We start from the raw sequence: 24441 nt of genomic DNA, 5'->3' as shown, positions 1-24441 counted from the left end.
GACCCTGATGTTGGGAAAGATTGAGGGCACTAGGAGAAGGGAACGTCAGAAGAGAAGATGGTTGGACAGTGTTCTCGAAGCTACGAACATGAGTTTGACCAAACTGCGGGAGGCAGTGCAAGACAGGAGTGCCTGGCGTGCTCTGGTCCATGGGGTCACGAAGAGTCGGACACGGCTAAACGACTAAAGAACAACAACAAACCACGTCCAGCTAAAAACCAAGACACACTAAGTACCGTATTCGCCTGCCAAATTCTGGGGAACGGCAGTAGCCAGGGTGCTCATCTTTTTAATCAGAGAAGCCGACTTGGTCCCCCTCCGCTGCTACCATGGCAACCTGAATCTCCCCAGCTGCCCTCCTTCCCCCAAGTGATCACCGTAATCAGCAAACATATCATTAATCTGGCATCTCCAAGCTGCAGATTTGGTTACATGAAGTTATTGAGCCAGCTCAGAGTGAGGGCAGCAAAGCCCCTCACTCTGAATAGGCATTTCAGGAGGGAGCTGAACTGTGGACTGCTCCGTCCCCAACCGCTGATTTGTCCCCCTCCGCCAGAAATGGTCAAAATTGCTTTTTATAAAAAAATTCCTCCAGTAGCACCTTAAAGACCAACTAAGTTTTTATTTTGGTATGAGCTTTCGTGTGCTTTTTATGCGAGTGACAAATGTTAGTGACCCTACCCTTCCTCATTTCATCTCACCCCTGTTTACAAACTGGCTGGGCTATGATGCTGAATAAGGGCCCCCAAAAGTTGCGAAGAACTCCCACATTTTAAAAAACCTCTCTTGCAAAAACTCGCCTGCCTTTTTGCTTTCCCCTTTTCCCCCCCAGACTGTAGCAAAAGCAAGCTGGAACAGTAATCAAATACCATCTCTTTAAAAAAAAATCCAGGACAAAAAGAAGAGGGTGTTCATGTTCACCTGAAATCAGGTGCAACGTTTTCGCCTTGCCTCCAATAAGCCTCCGTTCACACACAGCTGCAACATTTTAGGCACAGCGACTGCGTTTATGTACACACTGCTAGGGAGACGGAACGAACCTGGTTGGAGCGTAATTGTCTGTCGCTAGCGGTCAGGGTCCTGTTTCCATGGCTTCCTGCCAATTGAACAGACCGTATGGAAACTTACAGCCAAGATGGCCACATGCAGGAGTGGGGGGACGGGGACATCTTCTAGCTGTCCCATGGGCAAAACCTGTCCCACCAGATCTCCCCATTGGATAGAAAGCCGTTTTCTTTCTGAAATCACACTCATTTGCCCTCCATGTGATAGATTACATTTGTTGCTTACTCAAAGCAAATTAGGGTGGTGTTTTGTTTTTTAAAAAGCATGCAATACCAAATGCGGTATCTCTCAGAGGACAGAAGAACCTTATGAACGGAAAGTTCTCGTCCTGCAATGCCGAAAAAAGAACCCCATCCAAAATCCTATGCACCTGAAACTTGCAGAAAGCAGCATCGAACTGGAGTATGGGGAATTCGATCTCGCTTCTTGCTGGATCTCCTCTCCCATCCTGGCAGGCAACTTGGTCAGGTGCCACAAACATGTCAGAGTCGGCTGACTGTGATGGGGGAGTATAATTGTGACCTACTGGGCCAAAACTAAAATAAAAACCCTCCGCTCATAATTTAAGCAGCCCTGTTTAGGTTAGCTTTTAATGTTTAATAGATTATTGCATTTTAATATTCTGTTGGAAGCCGCCCAGAGCGGCCGGGGAAACCCAGCCAGATGGGCAGGGTAAAAATAAATTATTATTATTATTATTATTATTATTATTATTATTATTATTATTAGAGAGGCAGTGTGGTGTAGAGGTTAGAGTGTTGGACCAGGACCTGGGAGACCAGGGTTCAAATCGCCACTGCACCATGAAGCTCACTGGGGGACCTTGGGCCAGTCACTGCTTCTTAGCCTAGCCTACTTTGCAGGGTTGTTGTGGAGATTAAATGAGATGGGGAGGGGGGAGAACCATAGACGTCAGCTTTACCTCCTTGGGGGAGAAGTGCAACAAATAAATGAAATGAAATAAAAATTTAAATAAAAAGAATTAATCAAATAAAATTTAACCCCAAGGAACTGTCTCATCATCACCACAAGGAGGCTGCCTCAATTGTTTTGGTATATTCTTCAAACTACTCATCAGTTTCTAGACGCAATTATTCCCCATTTATAACCAAACAGAGAGGAAAATCACGGTAGTTTAATGTGATTCATTCATCGCATGCCAGTGGAAAAGGTTTCAGGGCGTTTCATGATAGTCATAGAATTGTAGCGTCGGAAGGGGGAACCCCAAGGATCATCTAGTCCAACCCCCTGCCATGCAGCTGTCCCATATGGGGCTTGAACCTGAAACCTTGGCGTTATCAGCACAGCGCTCTAACCAACGGAACTATCCTTCACAGAGCTCTCTGTGCCAGGCTGCTTGCCCCAGCCATCCAAGGCTCCTTCTCAGTGCCATCGTGGCACCCAAACGTTTAGGGGAGATTCTGATTTAGGGGCACTCAGGCACAACCCCACAAATGGAAGTTTAGCCTCCGGCATAGAGTGTCTGCCAGGATCACGCCCGTTTCAGAGCAAAGCACCAAGACAACATCTAGCTGTGTAACACGAAGCGGCATTAAATCTCACGGTGGGCATTTCGTTGATGCGCCTAAAAATAATGCCAGCCATATTTAACATTAGGGCGTGAGTATATACATAGATAATCTCTCTCTTTTTTGCACATACTCAGCCAGCTCCTTGTTCCAAATTTGTGAGCAGTTGCTACAGGCAGCTATTAATAAGCTCCTATGGCTTCGGCCAAATCATCTACAGACACTTTTATTTCCAAAAGGGACCGTCTTGTACAGTCGACTGGGTCTTCTGTTGAGTTCTCAGACAGAAGGGAATTCTAGGTTTAGATCCCCGTTCGGTGAATTGGGATCACATAACACATTATCCGAAATAGCAGCTGTGAATTTTTATCTGTATTAAGCTTATATCCAAAGTTTCCTTCTGAAGAAATCAAAATTTGCCTTCACAATAACCTTGTGAGGCAGGTTAGGCTAAAACAGGCATAGGCAAACTTGGCCCTCCAGATGTTTTGGGGACTACAACTCCCATCATCCCTGGCTAACAGGACCAGTGGTCAGGGATGGTGGGAATTAGAGTCTCAAAACATCTGGAGGGCCAAGTTTGCCTATGCCTGGGCTTAAAGAATGAAACTGACCTAAGTTTGCCCAGTGTTTCATGGCTGAGTACCCTGCCTTGAGACCTTGGAAATAAAGGTAAATAAACCATAGAAAGGAATCAAAGTGAATGTCCAACTGTCTAAAAAGGGAGCAACCCAATAAACTATGGGTTTTTTTTGCATACTCTTCAAACCAGGATCATAAACAAGAACCTTGTCTAGTTTTACAAGTCAAAGCCAAATAGGATTTCACTGGCTTGGAAGTTTTTTTGTTTTTAATGACACTGATGTTCCTCCTAAAGGAGCTCAGGGTAGCAAACAACAAGCGATCAAGCATCTTTAAAACGCTACCAGTATGGATGCAGCCTGGGAAAGACCCCTGCTTTAAAAGGCTTGCTGAAAGAAGGCGGTTTTCAGCAGGTGCCAAAAAACACAAGAGAGATGGTCCCTGTTTAACAATCATGGGGAGGGGAGTTCCGAAGGGCCCGATTACTTCATTATTGCAGAATGGACCTCCTGATAAACTGGTATCTGCTGGAGGCCCTGACCTAGAAGGACAGAATTGTAGAGTTGGAAGGGACCCCAGGGGGTCATCTAGTCCAACCCCCCTACACTGCAGGAATCTCAGCTAAGGCATCCATGACAGACGACCATCCAACCTCTGCTTAAAAACCTCCAAGGAAGGAGAGTCCACCTCGTGGAAGTCTGTTCCACTGTCAAACAGCTCTTACCGCCAGAAAGTTCTGATGTTTAGTCGGACTCTCCTTTCTTGTAACTTGGAAGCCGTGGGTTCGAATCTTACCCACTGGAGCAGGAGAAAACAAGCTTGCTCCCTCTTCCATGTGGCAGCCCTTAAGATATCTGAAGATGTAGCGCAGCGGTCAGCAATGTCTATAAGGGGTGAGAGTTTTGTTTGCCAGTACCAGCAGCACCCTGAACTTAGCCGGGTATGTACTTAAGCTCAGATGCAACAGCGCACTGTGGTTTGCAAGAAACCAGAAAGCAGCTGCTTAAGAGGAAACGCAGGAGGGGTGGGTGGGGAGGAAGAGACGGGAGCATGAATCCTACGCTCAGCCATGAAACACCAAACCATATCCTGGCATTAAATATGAACTGAACTGCTGCCTTGGGGGGCCAGTCACTGCCTCTCAGCCCAACCTACCTCGCAGGGCTCTTGTGGGGTTTAAATGAGAAGGTGGAGGGGGGACGGGACCGTGCATGCCACCTCGAGCTGCAGGGAGGAAGAGCTGGGATATAAATGCAGCAAATGCGTAACTAAAACCAAAAAGCAGAATCCAGCTTGCATAGGGATTGCAGTTCTCCACGAGGCCCTTCTCAGGCATTGAGTTGCACGAAGGGGAAAACCTATCTAAAGGGGACTATGTGCTTAGGCTCCCCGCCCCACCCCACCCCAGATCCTAGATCCCTGTGAAGAGGGCTCCTGGATTGATCTGCTGCCAAGAAGGTGCTGTTAAAAAGAAGGAACCTTCTTCGGCAGCTCTCTCCACCCACTATGTGCCCAGAAATGCTCTCAACTGAAGTTGCTCCTTCTGTGCAACTGTTAGGGCGGTCCACTTCTCCACTTCATCACAATGAAGTCTGCCTTAACTCCAGCCTCTACCAACCCAGGGGGCTGATGGGAGTTGTGGTCCAGACCATCAGAAGGGCGCCAGCTTGGCCACGGCCGGGCGGAGGGGTCGCCGGTGCCCAAAGGCTACCCGGAAACGGCGACTTTCGGGGGAGTAAGATGTGGCATCAAGTCACAACGAGGCAAAACCTCCATGTACAGGTGAAGTATATCCCCGAGAACCCTGCCTTCACCCCACCCACCCCCGCTTGCAAAAGCATCCCAGAAGCACCTGCCTGGATCCTCTCCAGGACAGAATCCTGCTCTGGACTAACCTTGGCCGGATCCAAGCAAGTAGCCCCTCCTAATCCCATTTACCTGAAAGTAAACCTCGCTGAATTCTCCATTTCCCGAGGAGATGGGGACAGCTGGGGCGGAGCTGAAAGGCTGTGTAGCAAGGACCAGCAAGGGCACGACAGCAAAGTCGTAAACATTGATTTAAAATTTTTTAAGCAACAAGATTAGCACAGAAAAGCTTTGCGGATGTGGAGCTCACGAAGGGGTCTATCGTGGACAAGAAACACCGAGAAACCGGGAGGCACGTAGCCCGTGGACCAACACAGAAAACAGAAGAGCAAGTCAGACTAGTGGCTCATCCAACTCAGTGGTGCTGCCCACACGGACTGGCAGCACCTCTGCAGCACGGAAGGTTTAACAGCCCTACCGGGAGATGCCGGGGACCGAACCCGGGAAGTCCCGCATGCGGAGGAGATGGTCCACTACGACCGAGCTCCGGCCTAAGCGCACAGGAGCCGTTTTGTATTCTGCCCATCTCACACTACTGACCGCCGGCATGGTCCCTTCGGCGTTCCGGGCAGCGACGGACATTCCCAGCCCGAGCTGCGCGGGATTCGAATCCGGGACCTTGGACAACGCAAGGGCAGGCGCTCTGCCCGCTGAGCCGCGGCGTGAAGCACCGCGACCCCGGGTTGTAAGAAGCGCGTGACCCGGGGCGCAAACCGGGGCAAGGGGAGCCTTCTCCCAACTGAATTGGGGCGCGACCCCCAGCCCCCTAAATAAAATTAAGGGAGTCACCACCCCTAATGTCCAGCCTTCTAACCCGCAGGAATCCAGCATCGCCGAGGCCGCGTGGCGCAAAGCGTAGCCCCGGCACCGAGAGGGAGGGAACCCCCCCGAGGCAGGTGAGGAGGAGCGGCTCCTTACCTGGGGAGGAAAGGCCGGTCCGTCTGGAAGAAGCGGCTCCCAAGCGTTAAGGGGGGAAACGGAGGCGCTGTCAGCCTCTCCCACCGCCGCCTCTTCTTTATGAATGAATGACTGCCTCAATCAGCCGGCGGGGAAAGTGAGCAAGTTCGAGGCGGGGGCCACGCCCCCCTCGCGGAGCCGTCACAATGGGACGGGCCCCGCCCGCCCACTACGTCACAAAGGGAGGGCGGCCTCTGCTTGGCCGGACCACGCCCACGCCTCCCCGAGGCGGCCTATTGGCTCCGCGGTGCCACCTGGTGGCGAAGGATTGAGGGTGCAGCGTTCAGGGTTTTTGTTGAGCTGGAAGCTGCTTGTTGTTGTTGTTCAGTCGTTTAGTCGTTTCCGACTCTTCATGACCCCATGGACCAGAGCACGCCAGGCACTCCTGTATTCCACTGCCTCCCGCAGTTTGGTCAAACTCATGTTGGTAGCTTCAAGAACACTGTCCAACCATCTCGCCCTCTGTCGTCCCCTTCTCCTTGTGCCCTTCATATTTCCCAACATCAGGGTCTTTTCCAGGGAGTCTTCTCTTCTCATGAGGTGGCCAAAGTATTGGAGCCTCAGCTTCACGATCTGTCCTTCCAGTGAGCACTCAGGGCTGATTTCCTTAAGAATGGATAGGTTTGATCTTCTTGCAGTCCATGGGACTCTCAAGAGTCTTCTCCAGCACCATAATTCAAAAGCATCAATTCTTCGGCGATCAGCCTTCTTTATGGTCCAGCTCTCACTTTCATACATCACTACTGGGAAAACCATAGCTTTAACTACCGTATACGGACCTTTGTAGGCAAGGTGATGTCTCTGCTTTTTAAGATGCTGTCTAGGTTTGTCATTGCTTTTCTCCCAAGAAGCAGGCGTCTTTTAATTTCGTGAAGCTGCTTACTTGGGAGTAAGTATGTGCAAGAACCAACACATCTGACTTGTGTTCGGCCCAGACTTTCCTTGGAGATGTTCCACTGCATTATTATTATTAATTTATTATTATTATTATTACATTTAATAATACATTGCTCTTAATATGCAATCCTGCCCTTAGGGTTGCCAACTGACCGTAAAAAAACCCACCCTAACCTGTTTCCATGCCTGCAATCAAAGCTCACTTTACAGAACTCCCCGTGTGCAGTACCCCCAACATACAGGTGAAACTCGAAAAATCAGAATGTTGTGGGAAAGTTCATTTATTTCAGTAATTCAACTTAAAAGGTGAAACCAATATAGGAGATAGACTCATGACATGCAAAGCGAGATATGTCAAGCCTTTATTTGTTGTAATTGTGACGATTTTGGCGTACAGCTGAAGAAAACCCCAAATTCACAATCTCAGAAAATTGGAATATTAAATGAAGTCAAGAAAACAAGGATTGCAAATAGAACAATATTGGACCTCTGAAAAGCAGAAGCATGCATATGTACTCAGTACTTGGTTTCGGCCCCTTTTGCAGCAATTACTGCCCCAATGCTGCGTGGCATGGATGCTACCAGCCTGTGGCACTGCTGGGGTGTTATGGAAGACCAGGGTGCTTCAATAGCGACCTCCAGCTCTTCTGCATTGCTCCGTCTCATGTCTCTCATCTTTCTCTTGGCGAGTTCGCTGGCCAATCAAGCACAGGAATCCCATGGGCATTGAACCAGGTTTTGGTACTTTTGGCAGTGTGGGCCAAGTCCTGCTGGAAAATGAAGTCAGCATCCCCATAAAGCTCGTCTGCGGAAGGAAGCATGAAGTGCTCCAAAATCTCCTGGTAGACGGCTGCGTTGACCCTGGACTTAATGAAGCACAGTGGACCAACACCAGCAGATGATATGGCTCCCCAAATCAACACAGACTGTGGGAACTTCACACTGGACTTCAAGCATCTGGCATTGTTTGCCTCTCCATTCTTCCTCCAGACTCTGGGTCCTTGGTTTCCAAATGAGATGCCAAAGTTGCTCTCATCAGAAAAGAGGACTTGGGACCACTGAACAACAGACCGGTTCTTTTTTTCTTTAGCCCAGGTAAGACGCTTCTGACGTTTCTTGTTCAGGAGCGGCTTGACAAGAGGAATACGACATTTGAAGCCCATCTCCAGGATCCGTCTGTGTGTGGTGGCTCTTGATGCACTAACTCCAGCCTCAGTCCCAACATGTTTGGTCTTTTCCTGACAATTCTCTGCAGGCTGCCGTCATCCCTGCTGTTTGTGCACCTTTTCCTTCCACACTTTCCCCTTCCACATAACTTTCCATTAATGTGCTTTGATACAGCACTTTGGGAACATCCAACTTCTTTTGCAATTACCTTTTGAGGTAGGCATTCCCAAACGTCGGCCCTCCAGATGTTTTGGACTACAATTCCCATCTTCCCCGACCAGTGGTCTTGTTAGCTAGGGATCATGGGAGTTGTAGGCCAAAACATCTGGAGGGCCGCAGTTTGGGGATGCCTGTTTTGAGGCTTTCCCTCCTTATGGAGGGTCTCAATGATGGCTTTCTGCACAACTGTCAGGCCGGTTTCCCATGATTGTGATTCCTACTGAAGCAGGTGCTATGGATTGAGTAGCTAAACACTATTCTAATTTTCTGAGATTGTGAATTTGGGGTTTTCTTCAGCTGTACGCCATAATCATCACAATTACAACAAATAAAGGCTGGGCATATCTCGCTTTGCATGTCATGAGTCTATCTCCTATATTGGTTTCACCTTTTAAGTTGGATTACTGAAATAAAGGAACTTTTCAACGATATTCTAATTTTTCGAGTTTCACCTGTACAGCTAAACATGAATCACTTCCTAGATGTCAGTAAATCGAACTGCAGCAGAATGCCCAGGAGCATTCTCCCTCCAGGGCAGGGGGGATGGGGGAAGGAATCACTAGGAGGTTGCCATCTCTCCAACGCACCCTTGCTCCTGGGCATTCTGCAGCAGTTCGATTTACTGGCATCTAGGAAATGATTCATGTTTAGCTGTATGTTGGGGGTACTGCACACGAGGAGTTCTGTAAAGTGAGCTGTGATTGCAGGCATGGAAACAGGTTAGGATGGTTTTTTTGTACGGTCAGTTGGCAACCCTAAGGGCAGGATTGCATATTAAGAGCTGGGCAGAAGAGGGATTTGGCAACAGGGGAAACCTCTTACACAGGGGACACGTTAGCAAAAGATGCAGCTGCTAAAATTATCACTTTTACATCATTCTTATCCATCTTTCATCTGGTCCATCTTACTCCCCCCAAGATTCCTGGGACAGCATGTACCGAGTTTTATTTCCGCTTTACAACAGGCCTGTGGGGTCGATTATGCTGGCTTGGCCAGGTCACGGGATTATTCAAAGCCAGTTCATGGCATCTACTAAGAATGCAAAATCCAACATTGTTTTAAAAGGGCTGGCAATATGATCTTTGTGGACGCCACTGTTATTGTGATATATCTATAACTGCAAGAAAAGTTGGGAAAGGACTTTGCTCTTTTGCACTTTGAATAATACTTCTTATATCCAAGAGTGGGTCGGCTTCCTTGTGAGGCGAGACTTAGCGGAGCCTTATGGTGTTCTCGCAATATTGGTTTACTTTCAAATATACGAGGTGAGCAGGGAGGATCAAGTCCCCCCCACCCAACTGTGCTAATCTGTCGAGAAGCCGGCCCCACAATCCAATTTCAGGCTCCTTCCTGGAAGCTGTCCCAGCTTCTGACACCTTCACTTGCTATATTTCAAACTGCTTTTCTCTAGTCTGTACCAAGTAGCTGAGATGTGTACGATAGCTAGCAGCCACCAGCCATCAATGCTCAAGCTTCTAGCCACCGGCACCTGTTAGCTTTTAGCTGTGCAAAATCTTAAGAGAGAAAATGTCTTTTTTATCAGTTTGCACAGCCCCACTTCAGATGGAGACATTGGGAGTGTCAAGACAGTTGTTTAGTCATTTAGTTGTGTCCGACTCTTCGTGACCCCATGGACCAGAGCATGCCAGGCACTCCTGTCTTCCACTGCCTCCCACAGTTTGGTCAGACTCATGTTGGTGCCTTCGAAAACACTGTCCAACCATCTCGTCCTCTGTCGTCCCCTTCTCCTTGTGCCCTCCATCTTTCCCAACATCAGGGTCTTTTCCAGGGAGTCTTCTCTTCTCATGAGGTGGTCAAAGTATTAGAGCCTCAGCGGTTTGATCTTCTTGCAGTCCATGGGACTCTCAAGAGTCTCCTCCAGCACCATAATTCAAAAGCATCAATTCTTCGGCGATCAGCCTTCTTTATGGTCCAGCTCTCACTTCCATACATCACTACTGCGAAAACCATAGCTTTAACTATACGGACCTTTGTCGGCAAGGTGATGTCTCTGCTTTTTTTTTCAAGACAGTACTGTATCCTGAATGTTGGGCTCGGATGATGGGTCCCAGGCTCCTAAACAACCCCTTTTCCACAGCTGGCAAACATGTTTTACCACCCAGCTATTAACTAACCTCTGTTCTACACAACAAAAAAACATGGTGTTTTTTTGTAAACAAACAGCAAAACAAAGAGCCGGCAGCACAAACACCCCCTAAACCTCAGAGGATAAAGACGAAACAAAAATAATATTGAATGGGAGTTGGTAGACGAGGAGGTTCAAAGCCTTCATTATCGCACCCACAAGGACAGTCTCTTGTTGCAGCCACGAGTCACTTCTGACTCAGCAAAGAGCGAGGTGTTTTCAATAATAAAACTTTCCCCCTCTTTTTAAGCCAGGGGTTAGGTAAGGCCAGGCGCCCACTCCCACTCTGACTGTGTCCAACAGAATGGGTGCAAGGAACAGAGCTCCCATTTCCCTGGTCTTTGACCCTCATCAATTTGTGCATTTAAAAACAACAACAATAAACCCAGGGTTACCTTTGAAGGTGAGCCAGAAACTATCAATGTTGCAGCTAGACAGTAGACCTGAAGGAGCGTCTCCACCCCCATCGTTCAGCCTGGACACTGAGGTCCAGCTCCGAGGGCCTTCTGGCGGTTCCCTCCCCGCGAGAATCGAGGTTACAGGGAACCAGGCAGAGGGCCTTCTCGGTGGTGGTGCCCTCCCATCAGACGTCAAGGAAGTAAACAACTATCTGACTTTTAGAAGAGATCTGAAGGCAGCCCTGTTTAGGGAAGTTTTTAATGTTTAATGTTTTTAGTGTTTTTAATATCCTGTTGGCAGCCGCCCAAAGAGAGGGAGACCCCACCAGATGGGCCAGGTAGAAGTTAATAATAATAATAATAATAATAATAATAATAATAATAATAATAATAAGATCTGTACAGTATGAAGTTTCCTAACATACACATTTCCATATGCCATATTTTTTTCCCTATTGTAAGGTGTTTGGTTTTTTTGCAAGCAGTCCCCCCATATATTGTTTAATTGGTTTATCGCTTTAATATCCCACTTTTTCCTTCACAGAGTTCAAGGTGCCGTACATGGCTCTTTTCCCTCCCTGCTCATTTAATTCCCCACAACAGCCCTGTGAGGTAGGTTAGGCTAAGATACAGCGACTGGCCCGAGGCCGCCTGGTGAGCTTCATGGCCGAGAGGGGATTCGAACCCGGGTCTCCCAGGTCCTAGTCTAACACTCTAACCGCTACACCGCACTGGCCCCCACAATGCAGTTTTGAACACTGCTATCCTTTACACATCTCTGTGTGGATGTTTTGCTGGTGTGCACCTTTGTGATGGTGCATAGGCTGGAGAACCACGTAGCAAAATTTGAAACAGGGCAAAGGGTAGCTGCATTTCAGTTCACAAACTAGTTCAGGCAAGGCAAATTTAGTTAGATGTGAGCTGAACAAACGTCTTCCTCGTCAGTGAAACTGTGAAGCTTCCTGGTTACTTTTGCTCTAGGATGCCGGATGCTGTTTATCTTTTAATTTTGTTTTATTGGTTTTACAATTGCAACTTCAACCATTATTTTCCACCCAGTAGAATTAAAGACACAAAATGTCCAACGTAAAAAAAAATATGAAAAGTGAAATAAATGTAAAGAGGAGCAAAGAAAGTTATAACCAAAGTTATAGTTATAGTACTGAAATGTTGTTTTTTTGTATGCGCTATAGTGCTGCTCTGCTATGTTATTATGAAATTGCTTTTGGCACCGTTTGGGTTAGGCATGCCTTCCTTTTTCCTTTGTTGTAAGCTACTTTGAACATGGGTTTTGTGTGTGGAGAAGCAGAGTACAAATAAAATGAATGAATCATAGAATCATAGAGTTGGAAGAGACCACAAGGGCCATCCAGTCCAACCCCCTGCCAAGCAGGAAACACCATCAAAGCATTCTTGACATATGCCTGTCAAGCCTCTGCTTAAAGACCTCCAAAGAAGGAGACTCCACCACACTCCTTGGTAGCAAATTCCACTGCCGAACAGCTCTTACTGTCAGGAAGTTCTTCCTAATGCTTACCGGTAGGTGGAATCTTCTTTCTTGTAGTTTGAATCCATTGCTCCGTGTCCGCTTCTCTAGAGCAGCAGAAAACAACCTTTCTCCCTCCTCTATATGACATCCTTTTATATATTTGAACATGGCTATCATATCACCCCTTAACCTTCTCTTCTCCAGGCTAAACATACCCAGCTCCCTAAGCCGTTCCTCATAAAGACTCCTCACTGTAGAAGGTTGAGCACCAGGGTCAGAAGCTAGCAGAGCACCCTTCCCTGAAAGTTTAGCAGCGACTTATCCTTCTGACTGTGGGACGTGGGTGGCGCTGTGGGTTAAACCACAGAGCCTAGGGCTTGCCAATCAGAAGGTCAGTGGTTCGAAAACCTGCGACGGGGTGAGCTTCCGCTGCTTGGTCCCTGCTCCTGGCAACCTAGCAGTTTGAAAGCACGTCAAAGTGCAAGTAGATAAATAGGTACCACTCTGGCGGGAAGGTAAACGGCGTTTCCGTGCACCGCTCTGGTTTGCCAGAAGCGGCTTAGTCATGTTGGCCACATGACCTGGAAGCTATACATCGGCTCCCTCGGCCAATAATGCGAGATGAGCGCCACAACCCGAGTCGGTCACGACTGGACCTAATGGTCAGGGGTCCATTTACCTACCGGTATCCTTCTGACTTGTTCTGGTATTTTTCGGGGCTGCACACACTCTCATACCTGCCAACATTCCCCAGAGGAATCTCACTCCCCCCCCAACTGACCCTCCTCAAGCCCCCCCCCCGGCAGTTTTTGTCCCTCCTCCCCTTGAATGAGCACTGATTTTAAACTCTGGAGTAAAGATTTTAGCTTGAGGTGTGTTATTTTTAATGCAAGTAAGTTCATATTAAGATCTGTAAGTAAGTTCAATTAAGATCTGAGTGTTGTTGTTTAGTCGTTTAGTCATGTCCAACTCTTCATGACCCCATGGACCAGAGCACGGACCATGGACCAGAGCACGCCAGGCACTCCTGTCTTCCACTGCCTCCTGCAGTTTGGTCAAACTCATGTTTGTAGCTTCGAGAACACTGTCCAACCATCTCGTCCTCTGCCGTCCCCTTCTCCTAGTGCCCTCAATCTTTCCCAACATCAGGGTCTTTTCCAGGGAGTCTCCTCTTCTCATGAAGCTGAGGCTCCAATACTTTGGCCACCTCATGAGAAGAGAAGAATCATTGGAAAAGACCTTGATGTTGGGAAAGATGGAGGGCACAAGGAGAAGGGGACGACAGAGGACGAGATGGTTGGACAGTGTTCTCGAAGCTACGAACCTGAGTTTGACCAAACTGCGGGAGGCAGTGCAAGACAGGAGTGCCTGGCGTGCTCTGGTCCATGGGGTCACGAAGAGTCGGACACGACTAAACGACTCAACAACAACAACAAGAAGAGCTAAAATTGGAGTAGGAAAAGAATTTGCAGCTGTTGGCGAATTGTGGTTTATCCCAGTTACTGGAAACCACAGGAGGAAAGAGGGCTCTTGGGGTTCAGGCTCCTGCTTGCAGGATTCCCTTTGGGGCATCTGGTCAGCCACTGTGAGAACAGGATGCTGGACTAGATGGGCCACTGGCCTGATCCAGCAGGCTTTTCTTATGAGAAACTAAATTGGGATTCTCCAGCTTGATGTCTCAAGAGGTCCAGGGCTGGATGTCATCATAAGAAAGCCAGGCAGGCTGAAATCTTAAGGATCAATTGCCCTTTCATAGTCCACTGCTCGTCAACAAAAGCAGCCCTCATAAACAGCTAAACCCCAAATTGGGCTTAAATACTTGACCCATGTTGCAGCACGTAAACATACCTTAAGAGTGCTTTGAACACAACCGAGGCTATTGCACCTCGCCCAGTACCTATTTTCCCCTAGAAGTTGGTTGGCGGCAGCGGCTGTTGTTTTTGCCCATTTGGAGTGCCGAAAGGTTTACCAGTAATATGCCATGACGAGTGGCTTTTTGATGGATACCTAGACCGGCAAGAGGCCTTACCCCCCCCCCTTGAGCAGGCGGTTTGTGCAAAACACCTGGCAAGTCTACACCTGGCATTTAACTGGCAGACTGGCATCATTAGGCAAGCCTTTTCTCCCTCCGACTGCAGGGTCGGGCTTGTTTTGCCCGATTGATAGGAGAGCAGGGACTCGGGAGACCATGAAGCACCCTAGAGATGTATCTAACAGAAAAGTGGTACGGATGTAGGGCAATAGTCAACTAAGGATCTGCAGAAGCAGAATTTCTGCTTCCTCAATGCTCCCCCCAAAAAACCCAGAACAGATTTAGGGGGTGCACAGCGGAGGGAGAAGGGGGGGGGAGTCCAGTTGTGCAAACAGTTCTGCTCTCAGTTATTTATACCTATGTATTAAATTAGAGGAGGGACGCAGGTGGCGCTGTGGTCTAAACCACTGAGCTTTGGGCTTGCTGATCAGAAGGTCGGTGGTTCGAATCCCTGTGACGGGGTGAGCTCCCATTGCTTGGTCCCTGCTCCTGCCAACCTAGTAGTTCGAAAGCACATCAAAGTGCAAGTAGATAAATAGGGACCGCTCTGCCGGGAAGGTAAACGACGTTTCCGTGCACTGCTCTGGTTCGCCAGAAGCTGCTTTGTCATGCTGGCCACATGACCCGGAAGCTGTCTGCAGACAAACGCTGGCTCCCTTGGCCTATAGAGCGAGATGAGCACCGCAACCCCAGAGTCGGACACGACTGGACCTGATGGTCAGGGGGCCCTTTACCTTTACCTATTTATAAATTAGAGGAGGGACGCAGGTGGTGCTGTGGTCTAAACCAGAGAGCCTAGGGCTTGCTGATCAGAAAGTCAGCGGTTCGAATCCCCGCGACGGGGTGAGCTCCCATTGCTTGGTCCCTGCTCCTGCCAACCTAGTAGTTCAAAAGCACGTCAAAGTGCAAGTAAATAGGTACAGCTCCGGCAGAAAGATAAACGGCGTTTCCATGCACTGCTCTGGTTCGCCAGAAGCGACTTAGTCATGCTGGCCACATGACTCGGAAGCTGTACGCTGGCTTCTTCGGCCAGTAAAGCGAAATGAGTGCCGCAAACCCAGTCGTCCGCGACTGGACCTAACGGTCAGGGGTCCCTTTACCTTTTTACTGTATTAAATAAGAGAGCAATTACAGCCCAACTGGGTATGCCAGGACCCCATGGTGGCCTCAGTGACTGCTTGTGATCCAGTTTCCCTTCCTGTGGATTTGCTCATGTAGGTTAACTTTGATATCAGTCAGTGCTTATTTTCCTTTAAACATCAGCTTGCCAACTAGCTCTTGCCATCCTCACCTGAACACACTTTCCTAGAATCCCCTTCATCATGGATCAGGAACTGTGCTCAGACTAGAAATGGTTGGCTTCAAGAACACTCAGTGCCCTCTGTCCGATTTACTGGGCCCTCATCCTGATATACTCACACACAAAGTGGAGGTCAGATTATATCTGACCTCTGCTGAGCATTTGCTCTGGTTTGTTTACAGCAGGGGTGGCCAACTCCCAAGAGACTGCGATCTACTCACAGAGTTAAAAACTGGCAGTGATCTACCCCCTTTTGGGGGGTTCAGGTCAAGGTTGTTGAGCTTCTTTTAGGGAGGAAGAAAGCCCCGTTTTTTGGGGTGCAGAGCAAAAATGTTGAGCTTTTTTTTAGGGGAGCCAAAATTGTTGAGCTTCTTTGGGGTAAGCCAGTGATCTACCACAGATGTCCAGTGATCTACCGGTAGATCACGATCTACCTGTTGGATATGCCTGGTTTACAGGGAGGTTACGCAACGACGGACATTTGTTCCACACTCGTCCCGATCTGTTTGCAGAGCGTTTAGACATCTTCCTGTTAATCCGTTTGATTCCTTGTCACTTTCCAAAGCTTAAAAAGCTTATTGGTTTCAAACTCTTGCTAGAGCTCCCCGTGGGCTGTAGTGTCCCCTAGGATTACTGGGGTGGTGGGGTGGGGTGGAGAGCTAAGGGGGCAGTGTGTGTGAGAGGTGTAATTGAGGAAGACTTTGTAAATGGGGGGAATCCAGGAATGGGGGGATCCAGGAAATCCCAGGGGGGATCCAGGAAATCTCTGGATCAAGTTGTTCCATTTTGCTGAATTAAATAGTTTAAATTGGATTTTGAATAAAATGCACATACTGTTCCAAGTTTCATTGTTATTCTCTTCCTTAGTGGGTCGTGCAAACTGCTATTTTGAAAGATGCTTTTTATGGTAGGGTGGGGGGCACTGGGGTGAGTTTTTTCAGAATCAAGGGGGCAATGATTTTTTAAAAAAGGTAACTGGGTCAGAGGGGCGAGACTGGAGGCACCTTGTACCTGATGTCCCCCCCTTCCAATTCACATTCTTATCCTGTGTAGACAGAATCCTGCACTTCCAGCCACATTGCAAAAGACCTACATTGGCTCCCAGTACGTTTCTGAGCACAATTTAAAGTGTCGGTGCTGACTTTGAAAGCCCTAATCGGCCTCACCCCAGTATTCCTGAAGGAGTGTCTCCACCCCCATCATTCAGCCCAGACACTGAGGTCCCTCCCTGCGAGAAGTGAGGTTACAGGGAACCAGACAGAGGGCCTTCTCGATAGTGGCTCCTGCCCTGTGGAATGCCCTCCATTCAGATGTCGAGGAAATAAACAACTACCTGACTTTTAGAAGACATCTGAAGGCAGCCCTGTTTAGGGAAGTTTTTAATGTTTGATGTTTTATCGTGTTTTTAATATTCTGCTGACAGCTGCCCAGAGTGGCTGGGGAAACCCGGCCAGATGTGCGGGGTATAAATAATAATTAAAATTATTAAAATTATGCCAGCATGCATCCTCAATCAGTGTCTGGACCACTAGGAAGTTCACAGGAAGGAAATAATGTAAAACAAAACGCTTTTGCCAACTCTGCCCAATAGGGAAGCTCAGTGCCCTGTCCCCTCAATCTGGCCGAAGCTTGCAACACAAGAGTCCACACGCCAAGGCTGGGTTCTGACACCAGTGACTTTTAATGACTAGGAACCCACAGTGACGAAAAAGGAAAAAAAATAAAACCCCAGGACTAATAATTGTTAACATCTCACTGGAATTGGTAACATTTTGGGCAAGGAATGTTGTTCTGTTTCTTTGCTCTTCCCTGTTTTGTCCTCGTCTTTCAATCCAACGCTTAAAGAGTTGTCATCATAACTTAAAAACTTTTGTGTCGGCACCCTCGCTCGTGCCGGTGAAAACTTAAACAAGTATATAAAAATATGCCATTAAATCCATTATCGACAATCAAGACTCGAGGGCGTTATGTACAGAGGAGGCGATATATACCAATATTTACAGTAAGTCTTCGGCAGCCAAGGAGGTAAGAGAGTTAAAACTTTGAGATTGGGGGGGGGGGAGTGGGATGTCACTGGAGAGACTTGCTAGCACCAGCCTTTTCTGCTCCAAAGTCATTCTGCTTAATGTGTTTTCCATGCAACTACAACAACAACCACAAGCGCAACACTGCAAAGGCAGACCGTGGAGGTTTTCAGAAATGCTTCCCCCATTACATCAGTTGCTATATTTGGTGATGATGTGGGAACCACATTCCACAAATACCCAAATGTTCCCTTTTCGGTACCCACCCTGGGCTTCATTCCGTGTCGAGCCTCAGCCCAGGAAATCCATACGATGTCACAGCCGAGTCCTGGGATATGTGAATCGATTGTGGGAGGGGGAAATGCCTCTGAACATGTGCAGAGCGCACGCCACTGGGCACCCACAGCATATTCTCAACGCACAGGATTTAAGGAGCAGGGATGGCTTTTCATGGCAGGTTGTGTGCTTCCCAGGAAGAGTGAAGCCCCTGCGCCTCTTTGGGAATCAGGCTCCTATACCCGAGACCTGCACAAAACCCCCGAAAAGGTATCTTGCTTTGTGGCAAAGCCAGCCACTGGGAAAGCAAAAAATGTTTGCACACATGTTCATTGGAGCAAGGTAGCACACACACACACACACACACACACAAGGCTACACAAATCACTGAGGACCAGAATCAAAATTTAAAGCAGCTGCTTCCCATAATATGAATCCAGATACAATCTACCCGAGTTTAATACTCTCAAACTGTGGAGCCCTGATAAAGTTCAGGAATGGATCTTTGAAAAAGTCGCCTTTTTAGACACCACGAAGATAAAAAAAATGCTGGGTTTTCCTACTGGTTCCCCCGAGTAAAAGCAGTCAAAATCTGTGCCAACTACCTGGTGGATATCACTGATCCTACCCTTCGGAGAGCTTTCACTATGGCCCGGTTTCAAACATTGCCAACTGCATACCTGACCGGTAGATTTACAAAAATCCCAGCAGAACACCGTTTATGCCCTTGCTTCATGAAAATTAAAGAGGATCTTGTACATTACCTCCTCTATTGCCCCATTTACTCGGGCTGTAGAGACGCGATGCTGCAAATTATACCCAACTCTATAATCAATCCTGAAGATCAGAGTAAAATTTTTGTTAGTTGATGCTAACCCACGAATTACCCATGTGGTAGCGGTCTTTGTGATGAAGGCCATGAAAGCCAGGGAAAGATTTATGGATGATAAAGTAAAGACCCCTTCATCGTCTGTTTAACTTGTTGCTTGTTTTCCTTCTCTTCCTGTTTTGTGGGATGAAGGTTTTGTTGGGATAGTATGTAATGAATTTTAACATTTTTAATTATTGTTGTGTTGATATTTGTGTACAGGCATGGTCCTCACAATAAACGGCTGTTGTTGTTATTGAACTTTATTCAAGACAACAAACTGGGCATAATATGAACCCCTTAGTCAATATTTTTATGCCTTTTAGGCACAAGGAATGAAAGGGGTTAGGAAGAGGAAGCGCTGTTCGTGGCAATGTACATTCTCCCTACTTCCAGCTTGGTCAAACAGGCCTGGTAGGTTTGTGCTACGGTGCTTCGGAAACCTGCACAGACTATTTGACCAGAGGCAAGAGCGGGATAAACGGAACATGCATGTATTAGTGCCATAAGCAAAGATTCTCTCCTGTTGTGTATCCTTAGCCCCAAAATGCACTTTCAGTGCCATTTCGGATACACAGAACAGGTTATGTCTGACACAGGTTTCGTGATGTTAGTCAACAAAACAGTGCACCAGGAGTGCCCCTCAAAACTTACTGGTACCAGAGGTCCAGGAATGCACATTCCTTTTGGAGAAGGTGGGGAATGTCTTCCCTTCCAAGCCACAGAGAAGCCTTCCCCACCACGCTGCCCTCTAGATGTCTTGCAAATGTCAGCTGCTGGCAGTTATGACCCGGGGTGAGGAGCCACGTTGAAGAAGCCTACCATAGGGCAATAAACAATTCCACCCCTTCGAGTGTTCCAATCTCAAAAGAAGACCAAGGGAGATCTGTGAGCGTCACAGCTCTTTTAAGAATGCAGGAAGTAGAATCATAGAGTTGGAAGAGACCACAAGGGCCATCCAGTCCAACCCCCTGCCAAGCAGGAAACACCATCAAAACATTCTTGACATGTGGCTGTCAAGCCTCTGCTTAAAGACCTCCAAAGAAGGAGACTCCACCACACTCCTTGGTAGCAAATTCCACTGCCGAACAGCTCTTACTGTCAGGAAGTTCTTCCTAATGTTTAGGTGGAATCTTATTTCTTGAAGTTTGAATCCATTGCTCCGTGCCCGCTTCTCTGGAGCAGCAGAAAACAATCTTTCTCCCTCCACAAACTTTGTTTGTGCCGGAAAACCTAGAGAGGAAAGTGGGGTGGATGGATGTCGTATCTGTTTCTTGCATAGAAGGCGGACTGGTGCTGTCAAGCTAGCTTTGGGTATTTTTTGGGGGGGGGGAGGACACTTGCTTATTGTCAATTTGTTTCTGATGCTGAATCATCCATCCCATAATGACCCGGGGTCTATAGCAGGGTTTCCCAGATGTCAGAAAGCCAACTTATCTAGCCCCACTGAACGGGGTGGGGCAACTTTGGTGTGAACATGCACACGATCAGGCCGCAGGTAAAAAGCCTAAGAAGAGGGTGCTGGATCAGTCCACAGGGACCAACTAGATACTCTCATGGGGGCCAACCCTATGTCTGTGGGAAACATGCAAGCAGGATTCGAACACAAGAGCAACTCTCCCCTCCTGTGGTTTTCAGCAACAGAAGCATTGCTGCATCCCGCTGTGGCAGCAGAGCATGGTCACTGTGGCTAGAAGCCATTGAAAAGCCCTCTGCTCCATGGATTTCTCTGATCCACTTTTAAAGTTAGGGCCCACCCTTCAGGTATGAGGTTCTTCCTTCTGGTCCTTTGTGACAGGTTTACATGGCAGTAACTAGACAAACGCAAAAGTCCTTTGTTTTGCAATGGTCAAGAGGTTGCTCGCCTATGGTAACCGACAGCATCCAAAGGAGCGAATAACAGATGTCTCCTTTTGCAGGTCTGTATAGTTAAAGCTATGGTTTTCCCAGTAGTGATGCATGGAAGTGAGAGTTGGACCATAAAGAAGGCTGATCGCCGAAGAATTGATGCTTTTGAATTATGGTGCTGTAGGAGACTCTTGAGAGTCCCATGGACTGCAAGAAGATCAAACCTATCCATTCTGAAGGAAATCAGCCCTGAGTGCTCACTGGAAGGACAGATCGTGAAGCTGAGGCTCCAATACTTTGGCCACCTCATGAGAAGAGAAGACTCCCTGGAAAAGACCCTGATGTTGGGAAAGATGGAGGGCACTAGAAGAAGGGGACGACAGAGGACGAGATGGTTGGACAGTGTTCTCGAAGCTACGAACATGAGTTTGACCAAACTGCGGGAGGCAGTGGAAGACAGGAGTGCCTGGCGTGCTCAGGTCCATGGGGTCACGAAGAGTCGGACACAACTAAATGACTAAACAACAACAACTTTTGCAGGTTATCTGTGATCCTGCACCACAGCTAGCCCATAGGAGGTTGCCAGACTACCAATTCCTGCCATCCCTCCCCTTTGGACTTGCTGCTGGGAGTTGTAGTCCAACAATATCTGCAGGGCAACCACTGGGGTGAATGCGAGTTGGCTTGTGAACAAGCACAAACCCAGGGGACTCGCGTGGGCACGAGAGTTCATAACGCTAACTGGGTCAATGGGGGGATTTTGAATTTTTGTACAGTCAATTTGGCTCATCTGCAATGGAAGATGGGGAATGTGAACGAACGGATCGGAGATGTTTTGTACACTGCCCTGGGGAATTTTGCAAAGCTTCCGCATCCATTTTGCACACCGCCTAGGCAATCTGCAGAGTCTCCAAGCCCAAAATGCTCTAACATTCTTAACATGTCCACTTGTGCACATCCCCAACAGCGCTTGAAGACTGAGCAACAGGCAAAATCTCCCCTTCCTCCATTGCACTCACACAATACGACTTGACCCAAGTCTATGTAGTATTTCAAGCCTTCAAAGCATTCCACGTACCCCCATCTTCTTGTAATCATTACAACAACCCTGGAAGGCTGGGCAGCTTCTTAAACCCCAAGCTGAAGAGGGAATGGCTGTCTAAGGCAAACTAGTGAACTCATGCAAGTGCTAAAATTGAAATGGAGACTGCTTAATTTTCACAGACACATACCAATTTAAGGAAGGGTTTTATCTCTCTCTGTGTTCCATTTTGTAGATGGTAAGGTCATGATGAACACGTTCAGTCTGTGACCCCCTAAATTCTATTTCTGGAATGCAAACAATTGTTCAGGGTCAGGCCCCTCGGTGACCTGTATATCCTAAGCAGGGTCCCTGTTCCAAAAACACAGTTCCCATCCCTCCCGGTTTCAAAGAAAGGTGTGGAATCAGGATTGCAAAATTAAAGTACTGAGAATAAAGATGCAGATTAAAAGAGCTAATATGGGTGCTTTTTCCCGCATTTCATGGAAACAGCTTCTGAATGAGAACACATCAGATTGTGTGCATTGTGTATTGCATTCTGCCAGGGTATGCAGATTAAAGCTTGCTCCTCGTGACTCGTTTCTGAAAGAGGCCTCGGCGCTCATCACGTGATCCACCGGAGACTAACAGCACCCCCCGCAAAAAAAGAAATACACATCAAATCCAGGATGAGTGGCCTTGAATCAAAAACTCAATTTTCTAAGTGCGCAAGTCCAGCCTATGGATTCCAAAACCTCCTGGGGGAATTCAGCAATGAGAACTGAACCAGGCAGAGTGTCTTCTCAGTAGAGGCACCTGCCCTGCGGAACACCCTCCCATTAGATGTCAAGTAGACAAACAGCTTTCTGACTTTTAGAAGACACATGGAGGCAACCCTGGATAGGGAAGTTTTAAATGTTTGATGCATGACTTAGTGTTTTTATATTTTGCTGGAAGCTGCCCAGAGTGGCTTGGGCTACCCGGTCAGATGGGCGGGGTACAAATTATAACATTATTATTATTATTATTATTATTATTATTATTATTATTACAAAGCTGAGTGTCAAACCTTTACCATTTGGCTCCAAAATCTGAGTTCTGGTCTGGAATGCGGCTTATGAAACTCAGTTTTAAGATGTAAGTTGCCTTTGGTCTTTTTATAACGTGGAGGGAAAGGATGGAGGGATTTTAAAATTTGTACCTAATTCATCAGATATGAAGTCCGGGGGAAAATTTCTATCTCTAGGACCTAATCTAAACAAACTCTTCAGGTTATATATCTTCTTCTTTGGCAATCACTCGCATCTGAGTAAGATTGTCTTCTATGAATGCGATCCTAACAGTGAGTCCGTAAGTGACTGTGGAGGTCAATTCTGGATCCACACATCCTTTCACAGTGGGGACATAGGTTTCTGGGCAGTTGTTGATCATGGTGTAGATTTGCCCGGCATGCCTTCCTCTTAGCACGTTTCTCCCTTGCGTCCTGAGTTCGAGTGTCTTCAAAGCCCATGAAACCTTTGGTAAAGGCTGTTTTCTAACTAGAGCGCTCGCAGGCCAGTGTTTCCCAATTGTCGGTGTTTATACTACATTTTTTTAGATTTGCCTTGAGACAGTCTTTAAACCTCTTTTGTTGACCACCAACATTACGCTTTCCGTTTTTAAGTTGGGAATAGAATAGTTGCTTTGGAAGACGATCATCAGGCATCCGCACAACATGACCAGTCTAACAAAGTTGATGTTGAAGAACCATCGCTTCGATGCTGGTGATCTTTGCTTCTGCCAGTACATTTTTCGGAGATACCGTTGATGGAATCTTTCGAGGAATCGATGTCAGCCCTTGTGGAAAGATAACTGCTCAGGTAGGAGAAGTGATCAACACTTTCCAACATTACACCACTGAGTTGGACTTGTGGCGCAGCAGAAGGATTGTTTTATGCTTGTTGGTGCAGCACTTTGGTTTTTTTGGATGTTGAGCGATAGACCAAGCTAAGCTTCTGTAAAGATATTTAGGATGGTTTGGAGGTCATCCTCTGAAGTTCTATGACGGAAGTTACAGTAACCTTACTCTTTGCTTTCAGTCCACTCAGATTAAAGAGGTTTCCATCTGTACCATATATGATTTCTATTCTGGTGGGGCGTATCCCTTTGACAAAGAGTAGGATCACGGCTTGTTTTTCATTTGGTTAATAGCTATACACAACTCTCCCAGATTTGGAGATACTGCAAGCTCATCTCTAACTTCTTCTTGCGGAATTTGTGAGAGGACCTCAGCAGCTACAGGGGAGTTGCAGATAAGGAGATGTTGGGAATGTTCTTTCCAGCGCAGTGCAATAGCTTCTTTATCTTTTAGAAGTGTGGTACCATCTGCTGAGCGTAGTGCAGGGGTCCCCAAACTACGGCCCGGGGGCTGGATGCGGCCCAATGGCCTTCTAAATCCGGCCCGCGGACGATCCGGGAATCAGCATGTTTTTACTGAGTAGAATGTGTCCTTTATTTAAAATGCATCTCTGGGTTATTTGTGGGGCACAGGAATTCGTTCATCCCCCCCCCCAAATATAGTCCGGCCCCCCACAAGGTCTGAGGGACAGTGGACCGCCCCCCTGCTGAAAAAGTTTGCTGACCCCTGGCATAGGGGGCATATGTCATGATTTATTGGCCCATAGAGGGTCTTTGTGGCTTTAAAGAAACTCTGTGCATCATGAGTGTCGGCCAAGTGCTGGATCTCTTGAGCTTTTTTTATGCACCAGGTGTTCTTTA

The 24441-nt window shown here is 47.5% G+C and overlaps 1 protein-coding gene across 2 annotated transcripts in view; it reads right to left on the bottom strand.

The window, feature by feature from the left end:
• Positions 1–6083, bottom strand: part of RELT (RELT TNF receptor) — a 77428-nt gene extending 71345 nt beyond the window's left edge. For both annotated transcript variants that reach the window (XM_088668845.1, XM_088668844.1), the window contains exon 1: positions 5961–6083. The gene's annotated coding sequence lies outside the window, so the exon portion shown is untranslated. The remainder of the gene's footprint in view (positions 1–5960) is intronic.
• Positions 6084–24441: the final 18358 nt, after the last annotated feature.

The sequence above is a fragment of the Zootoca vivipara genome, chromosome 4 (assembly GCF_965207765.1).
Source record: "Zootoca vivipara chromosome 4, rZooViv2.hap1.1, whole genome shotgun sequence".
NCBI classification, from domain to species: Eukaryota; Metazoa; Chordata; class Lepidosauria; order Squamata; family Lacertidae; genus Zootoca; species Zootoca vivipara.
This window is presented reverse-complemented; position numbering and strand designations above follow the sequence as displayed.